Raw genomic sequence first — 8514 nt, forward strand, 5'->3', positions numbered from 1 at the left:
TTTTTTTGACACTGGGGATAGAACTCGGGACCTTGTGCTTGCCTGGCACTGAGCTAAATCCTCAGCCCTTGGATACAGATACTTTTGGGTGTGGCTCGTGGGAGAGCTCATGGCCACTAAACCCAGGAAACAGTGTAGTACCTTTAGACAATCTCGTAACTTCAGAAAGGAAGGATAATTTTGGGGCTGGGGATTTGGCTCAGTGGTGTCTCCACCTGCCTTGAAAGCATAACGTTCTGAGTTCGATCCCTGGTACCAAAAAAAGAGAAAGAACAAAAAAAGGATACTTTAGGATACTTTTGCATTTATTATTATTTCTAATACAAAGTCGGCTTGTTTGCATCACAAAGAGATTTAAGACAAAAAGGGATGCTGTCTGTCTTTAGGCACCTGGGAAGATTACATTTCTTAAGAAGTTGACTTCAGACCCGTAGTCATTGGAAAAACTTGGTCTGCTGCCTGCAGAAATGAAAACCTGACCTTCCACAGCGTTTTCAATCTCCTTGCTATGTGTATAGACCTGCAGGCACACATAGGTATACGCAGTCCCATCAGCCACCTGGTGGAACAGCGGCACCACTGTAATTTCCATTTATAAACCAGTGGCCGTGTCAGAATTTGATCTCAGGATCATACAAATGTGCGTGCATGGGCACACGCAGATGCACCGCATTTGTATCATTACAAAGGCTGGCAGGATTAATACCTTTATGCCTCAACTTCGATGTTATTTTAGATTGTTTTCCTAGAATCAATTCTAAGTAGATTTTTGATCACGAAGAAAGCCTGTACTCATTCGGCCTCCTTCTCACTGACCTCTGCTGCCTCCCCTCCCCCTTCAGCCCCCCCCCCGTCTTTTGCCTGCAGCCTGGTGTCCTGTCTGTGGCCCAGACACGGCAGAGGCAGGGTTTATTCTCTACTTTGAGGTTTGGGCAAAGCTCTTGCTGTCATGTAGCACTACGGAGAATTTGTCATCATGCAGGAAGCCTGCATCTGCTTCCGTGGTACCAGCACTTAGTCCAGTGGCCAAGGGTGGCAGCCTGGACTCCCCATCGAGTCCCGGGTGTCCATCTCCTGTGACTGCCACAGCCAGGTGGGACATAGGGAGAAAAACAGTCTTGGAGTTAGAAGTATGACTTTGTCATTAATAATGATCTCAGGTAATCAGTGAGCATAGAAGAGTGGAACTTCCGGCCCTGGACTTCAAACTTCCAAAGTGGCAGAGGAAGAAAGGTCTGTGACTGTGCCTTAATTTTGACTTAATTCCTTAGCCTGCTATGGCTCTGTGGCGTGGGTGCTGCCAGAGGCATGGCACTCCTATCCTGGGGAAGGAGGTCCGGTCTGCTGCTTTGGATTCGCTCCCCACTTCCCTCCAGTCCCTAGGCTCACACAGCTATTTGAAGAAGACTGATTGCATAGACTTGAAAGCAGCAGTGTGGTCTGTCCATTGACGTATTGAGAGTCTATCACGATGTAGCATTTGTCTGAGGTAGTAAATTATGAGGGATAGATAGAAGTGAGAAAGATAAAGATATGTAGATAAAGATGTTGACATCCGTAACAGTCTGCATGTGGCATGGAGTTATGTAGATTATAGAGGGATTCATTTCTTCCCAAAGGGTGCTAGTGCCCTGAATGTGACAAGGATTTCCAGGATCTCCATAGTTGATGCATCACCCTCCAATACACTGCACTTGTAACATTTGCTCTTAAAAATATAGACAAATGCCCCTGCTTCCAGTCTTCAGTGGCTCAGAAAACACAGCGACCTCATGATGAAAGGCACCTCACAAAGATAGCCCACTCCTTGGGGTTCTGCACCATAATGCACTGCATGGGCCCCCTGCTGGGCATGTATAACACTTCTGGGGCACCACCTGCTGGAGCCTGCCTACTGGTTCTTAGGGGAACAGCTCCACTGCCTCCGATCCTAGCAAAGGAACCAACTGGGCCATTCTTTTAATGTGGTGGATTTTACCCATGGTAATTTCTTACTCTTCTCAACATAAAACAGGGCCCCTTCCAGTGAGCACTTCCTCTGTGGCTGGCTCCGGGCACCATTAGCCATCTCCACCACCCTGAAGGTAGTTGTAGGAGGGGTGGCTGGCTGTGCATGAGAATCTGTTATACATCTTGGCCACATTGGTAGGCTGAGCAAGCTCTTGATGACCAGTTCTTGGCTCTGGTGGAGTGCAAGGCATTAAGACTATAGTGATAGTAAGGGACCAATTAAAATAGAATCTTGAGTATTCTTCACTTGAGGAATTCTGTAGAATGTTCCAGAATATTCCACAACCATCTGCTAGCAAAGGAACCCTTTAAGTCTATAGGTGGGATTCTGTTAGGTTCTTGTGTCCTTTCTATTTTCTCTGCACTTGAAGGCCATGCAGTGCCTGGCTAGCAGTGCAGTAAAGCAAGACAAGAAGTGGCACCCAGTGGTCTCTCCAGACTCCTCCCCTCTCCCTCACCTCTTACGCTTTCAGTGCTCCTCCCCTGTTCACTCCCATGCCCTGGACTTCCAGATCGCTGACTTCATGCCCAGCCAGTAGCATCTCCTCTACTTCCCTTAGGTGTGTACCTCCTCCGGATTCCTAGAGGATTGTTTGCTCAGTGGCTCCACTTTCATCCCTTGGTCGTCGCTTGGCAGCTTCCATATTTAGGTGAACAGGGGCTGCTGATTCGGGAAGGAGTTTTGCCATTAAGAGAAGTGGAGTTGGTTCTCTGTGGGGTTCAGGAAGTAGGAAACAATGCTTTCCAAAGGACGTGAAGGAAATATATGGAGGAGGTGTTTGCTTGAACCCTTGAAGACCGCCTGCGTTTTGGAACAAGGAGACATTGGGACAGCAGTGGCCACCACGGTGGAAAGGCTTGGAAACATTTCATTGATAGGCACCATGAACGGAGGGTGAGAAGCTCAATTTTAAAAGAACAAAATGCCCATCTGTGTTTCCCAAGTGCTGAATTCCCAGATGTTGTATTTCTAAAAATGAGCATATAATTATTTGTCCTCTCCTTTTTTCCCCTCAGAAATGCTCCTGTCTTTCCCAAGTGACAGTGTTGATTACCACTGTGAGAGATCAGGGCTACATGGAAGGGAGCACACATTTCACCCTCCCTGCCTCTTCTGCCACAGACTCAACTTCGTGGACTCTGTGGGGGAATATTCTGGATGGGGACATGTTATTTCCTCTTTCTATTGGGTCATTTTGAAATTTTCCCAAAGCGGCTCCTTCCAAGTTCACTAGTTCTCTTCTCTGGCTATTTGCCCATACCCTTGGAGATGTGGCAGGATTAACGATTTTGTCATCACCGGGCCGTAGAAACTTGCCTCTTGTGTATTGGTTTTCATCATGCCCTGTTTCTTTGGAAGAAAGCCAGTAAATAAATCAAGACATCTAAGGGCTCTCGGGAGGCTCACCGTGGCTCCACACTACTGAAAGAGCATGCCCTGCTGTTTACTTGCCTGGAGTGTACTTGATGATTCCTTGGGACCCCACTGTCCATTATCATGCCGGAGAATGGCACTGCTGAAAAGCTTCTCACTTACGGCTGTGAGCTCCTCCCGGCGAATGTCATCAGCTCCCTGGCTCATCAGTTTTGACCTCGCTGGCGACTGCCTCGGAGAAGACTTTGAGCACGCGTGATTTCAACTACAAGGATGCGGCGATCTTTCCATTTAGTCAGAAATGCCCTGTCCTGCTGACAGGGTGGAGTCTGCGATAAAAAGCACAGTAAAGAGATGAGACAGAAACCCTGAGGCTGCAGAACTCACTCGCAGGTATTTGAACATACGTGATGTGAAATAGAGGTGGAACCAGAGGGCTGATGATCCCTGTGTTGCATAACAGCCTTTCTTTCCCAGCACACACTGGGACATGAAATTAATTTTTTGTTGAAAATTCTTTGATTAAATATTAACAAATACTAAGTGTCTACAGGGTGCTTAATACTCAAGACACAAACACGACTCAGTGAAATCTGGCTGTGAAGAACTTTCAAATTATAGTAGAATAGCAAGAGTAAAGCAGATGATTTTGATCATTTGCCAAATGAGGATAAGCATCCAGATGTTTCCACCAGCTGCAAGCTCTCTGAACCTATGTAGCTGCTAGAGCTGGTGTGCTTCCTGCAGAGGGGTCACTATGGGAAGCAGCAACTAGATGCCTATCAAGGACAGCCAGGTGCAAACAGTGTCCCAGTCAGGCAGGGGGTGGCCAAGGAAGTCAGAAAAGTGTGAGCTGCCCTCGAGATGGGGCCAGTCAGCTCTTGTGTTGGAGCAGTAGAAGGAGGAGGTCAGATGCTCACCTTTTTCTGTGCTGTGTAACTTTCCATTTCAGGGTCTGGGGCAGTTAGATGAGCAACTACAACATGGAGTTGGTTAAAGAGTGAAAAGTGAGCAGGGGAGATTACGGAGCTCACCCAGCTCTGTCGAGGGGAGCAGAGAGGGCAGTAGAGACCCAGTCACCGGCAGATGTCTTGGAGGATAGCTTCCAAATCAGATGTGAAACTGCCTGAGATGAGCCAGTGGGACTACTCCTGCCACCTTCGATTCTGTCCTAACAAATGGAGAAGCAGCCTGAGGACTTGTGAAAGCCTTCACATGATCATCACTGCGGTGTATTCTCAGGATCACTTCAAAACTCAGAGAAAAGTTTTTGAATCTCACTCTGGCCCATTCTGTGCTCCATGATATAATATCAGATTTCATTCTGTGAACAACTGGTACAGAGTGGACATAGATTCTGTGAATTAGAACAGAATGATGAAAAAGACCGAAGGGTCCCTGTGCTCCTGAGGTTTCAAATCCAGAAAGCACCACCACTAACTTAGAACGTAATGATGCGCACAGAGCTTCTCTGGAGGACAAGTGGCAGGCGCTGGGTCCGAGTGGGCTCATTGTGCAGTCATGACCAGTTGCAGGAGGGAGGGCCCCACTGCATGGAGACTGCCAACCCGGGGGTCGGGGCTGCCACACTTCCACCCCTTGCACCTTGGCCTGGATAGCTATAGCTTCCATGAGTCTGTGCGGGGGACAATCTCACAGCAAATGAAGCCTTCTGCCCCGGAAGCCAGTGGCGAGCGTCAGCGGAGAGGGACTGTTGCAAGCCGGGGACAGTGAGGCAATAGGTTACCATGGAGACTTCAAGAAGATCATTGTATGTATTTATTTATTTAGGTACTGGGGATTGAACTCAGGTCCTTGTGCTTGCGAGGTAGGCAGTGGCACCACTGAGCTAAATCCCTGGACCCCAGATCACTGTTTTTAAAGCCATGATTGCAAGAGAGCGGGATCTGGCACCCTGCTCCAGATCTGATCGGGAATCCTGTCTGAGGCAGGCTGAAAGTGGAGGAGGAGGTTCTTTGCACTGCTGCTGCACTGGGTTGGCAAAAATCCCATCTGTGTTCTACCTCTAGTACCCCGAGAAATGACAGCAGCTACAAGCTGGGCAAGGACATTGCCACTACCTCATTGAGTCTATTTCTAACACATCTGTCCTAGCTGCCAAAGTGAAATTCTGTAGCACTCTGGGAGGCTGAGGCAGGAGGACTGCAAATCTGAGCCCAGCTCAGACAACTTAGCACAGTTGAGGTGGTAGCTCAGTGAGAAGGCACGGGGTTCAATCCCCAGGAACACAGGAAAGTGAACTGCTGTATGGTTGTCTCTTGGGTCCTGGCGGACGGGTTCCTGCAACCCAGCGTGTATCAAACTTTGCGCATTGTCAAGTCCCATCTATAAAATTGAGTGGGTTTGTATATGACCTTGCACATCAGCTTGTACAATTGAGACCAATTCTAGATTATTTATAGTACCTAATTCAAGTGTTATGTACATGTGTGTTATACTGTATTGCTTAGGGGAAACTAAGAAGAAGCCCTGAGCATTTGCATTAGAGAGGTATTGTTTTTCTAATGGCTGTGATGTGCAGTTTTTTTCATGCGTGATTGTGGGCCCCTTTGCCTTGGTGACTGACTGCTCCTCCGAAGTTCTTCTTCAGCTCTTTTGTCTCTGTTTGGGTTTAAAACAGTCCTTGAGTGAGTCAGCCTGACCCTCCTGCTGTCGGCACCCAGGCCGGCCCTTCCTGTACGAGCTGGGACTTGTGGGTGCTCCCTCGGGCCAGGTCTCCTGCTCAGAGGTAGCCAAAGAAGGCCCAGGGCTCCGGACAACCATAGTCTTCTGTGGGAGCAGAGAGGACACTGCCACCATGAGGGTGCCTCCCCCAGGAACACGTGGTGTTCTGAGCCAGGAGGCCACTGGAGGGGTCAGTAGGCCCACGTCAGCCAGTTTCCAGGAATGAATGGCAGGCTTCTAAAAGCCGAGGGTGTGGCTGACTGAAATTTGGCCTCACCAGCACCTCTGAACTCATGTCGGATTCAAAGGCAACATTTAAAACTGGAAAAAAATTGATGTGTTAGAGAAGCTTCCAAAATTTAGCTAAAATCTTTTATTGGATAATAATTTTATAGTAGCTTACAAGAATATTGATCAAATATGGCTATATCATTGATTATTAAAACAGGAGATAGACTTCCAAGGAAGAAAGCTTAGGAAAGTTCACAGAAACAGCTGGGAGAAAACCCCCAGGCCCCACACTTCTGTCTACGTTAACGGAGGAGACCTGCAGGGGTTTTACTAGCATCTCCCTGCACACTGGACTGGCGGTGAAACCTCCCTTGAAGAGAAGAACCAGTCGTTCCAGCAATAACTGCTCGAGTTTTTGAAATGCTTTATTACAGCTTAGTCAACCCTGATGTTTTCCCAGGGAGAGAGACCAAGCCAAAGGCTGCTGCAGTCTGGAGCCAGTCTGTTTCAGGCCCTTTGCTTCTGTGGGAAGCGTGTGTCCGCAGGCTTGGGACGGCACTGAATCCTAGATTCTTTGGTGGCTGATAAGAAGGGCAGGAGCAAGCATTCCTATCCAAAGAACATTAAAAGTTGATGCAAAGTTTAAACTGCCAAGCAACCTCTCTCCCTTGTGGCCCAGGGGCGGATAGCTGGCCTGATCTGAATGAGAAACGACCCTGTGGGCCGTTGAATCGAGCTAGCCAAGAAAAACTTGCTTGTGCTTGTGACACACTGCCTCAGTTGTACCTTTTTCTTACAGTGACTGATTCCTCAGGAGAAACAGAGCATTGGGACCCAATGGGCACTTTGTTTGTGGAATTATGATTGCAAATTATAAACTTCTCCTTTCCTTCCCCTTTTCTCTGGAACAACCCAGACCAAAGGTCTATAGAAAGATGGCTTCTTCAAGAAAGGCAGAGACCTCACAGGCTGGGGTACTGCCAGTGGGTGGAGCATGTGGCCGCTCATGGTGGGCTATGGTCACTCTCCTGGGATAAGCAGGGAGTCTGGGGTGGTGGGCAAGGATGACCAGAAGTCAGTTGCATACTGGGGAACCGATCAAGTAGGTCATTAAATGAGAACAACTGAGACAGAGTTTTCAACATCAAGAAGAAATTTATCTAGCCTAACAGGAAGAAAGTCAGGATGAAGTTTATCATGTTTGGTTCCAGTTGTGCCTACCTATATACAATCATTTACAAAACATATTCATAGGACAATATGCATATAAGTGTATAAATCAATAAATGTATAACCCGCTGGGTACTGTGGCACACTCCTGTAGTCCTAGCCCTCTGAGAGGCTGAGGCAGAAGAATTGAGAGTTTGGGCCCAGCCTGGCCAATTTAAATGCCTGTGTAAAAAAGTAAGTGCATTTGTACATGCCTAACATGGTCTACTGTGTGTCTACAAATCAAGGATGTGTATGTCTTGGGCTTAAAAAATATCATTTAACATCTCTAAAAGGCACTGGGCCTCCCTGCAGAAATGGCTGATTGCAAACCAGCAACAAAGAAACTACCAGGTATGCCTGGAATGTCTTCACTTTTTTTCAGCCAAAATGTAAGAATGACAACGGATTGGGTTAAAGGGGCTTCTTAAGGTCAGATGCAAGACATCTTCTGGGCATTACAGTAATTAGAGTCATGAATTGTAATTCATTGAATAAAGAAGAATCTATGAGCCCATACTGACTCACAAAGTTAAAAAGCTGGAAGTGGGATGTGAAGATTCTGGACACTTTCCTATGTTCCAAGAGAAGGAAAATAAATATCACAGAACTTACACAACAGATTAGAAATGTAGCTCCTGTGTTGGAGAATAAAATCAAGGTATGGCACTTTGAGAAAAAAAAAGTTAATTACTTCTTGACTTCACCAAGATCAGGGAAAAGGTGGGTGTCGCTTTGTCCTGAGCCAGGAAGGATAATGCAACAGAAGAGTAGACTCAGGGCCGTGCAGTCTTCTCAGAAGGTCACCAAGCCCATCAGACTGGGGTTACACCATACAGGCTCACCCAAAACTTAATGTCCTGCTCTCTGAAGGCCATTTCCAAGCAGTTAGAGTTCCAATGTATGAATTTGGAGTTATTGCTTCTATTATTATTCCTGGAGATTCAACATAACTATCTCCTCATTTTTAAAGCTTTCCTTCTCAGAACTGCTCTTGTGCCTCT

Source organism: Fukomys damarensis, unplaced genomic scaffold (assembly GCF_012274545.1).
Source record: "Fukomys damarensis isolate Sample0158 unplaced genomic scaffold, DMR_v1.0_HiC HiC_scaffold_17, whole genome shotgun sequence".
In the NCBI taxonomy this organism is placed as follows: Eukaryota; Metazoa; Chordata; class Mammalia; order Rodentia; family Bathyergidae; genus Fukomys; species Fukomys damarensis.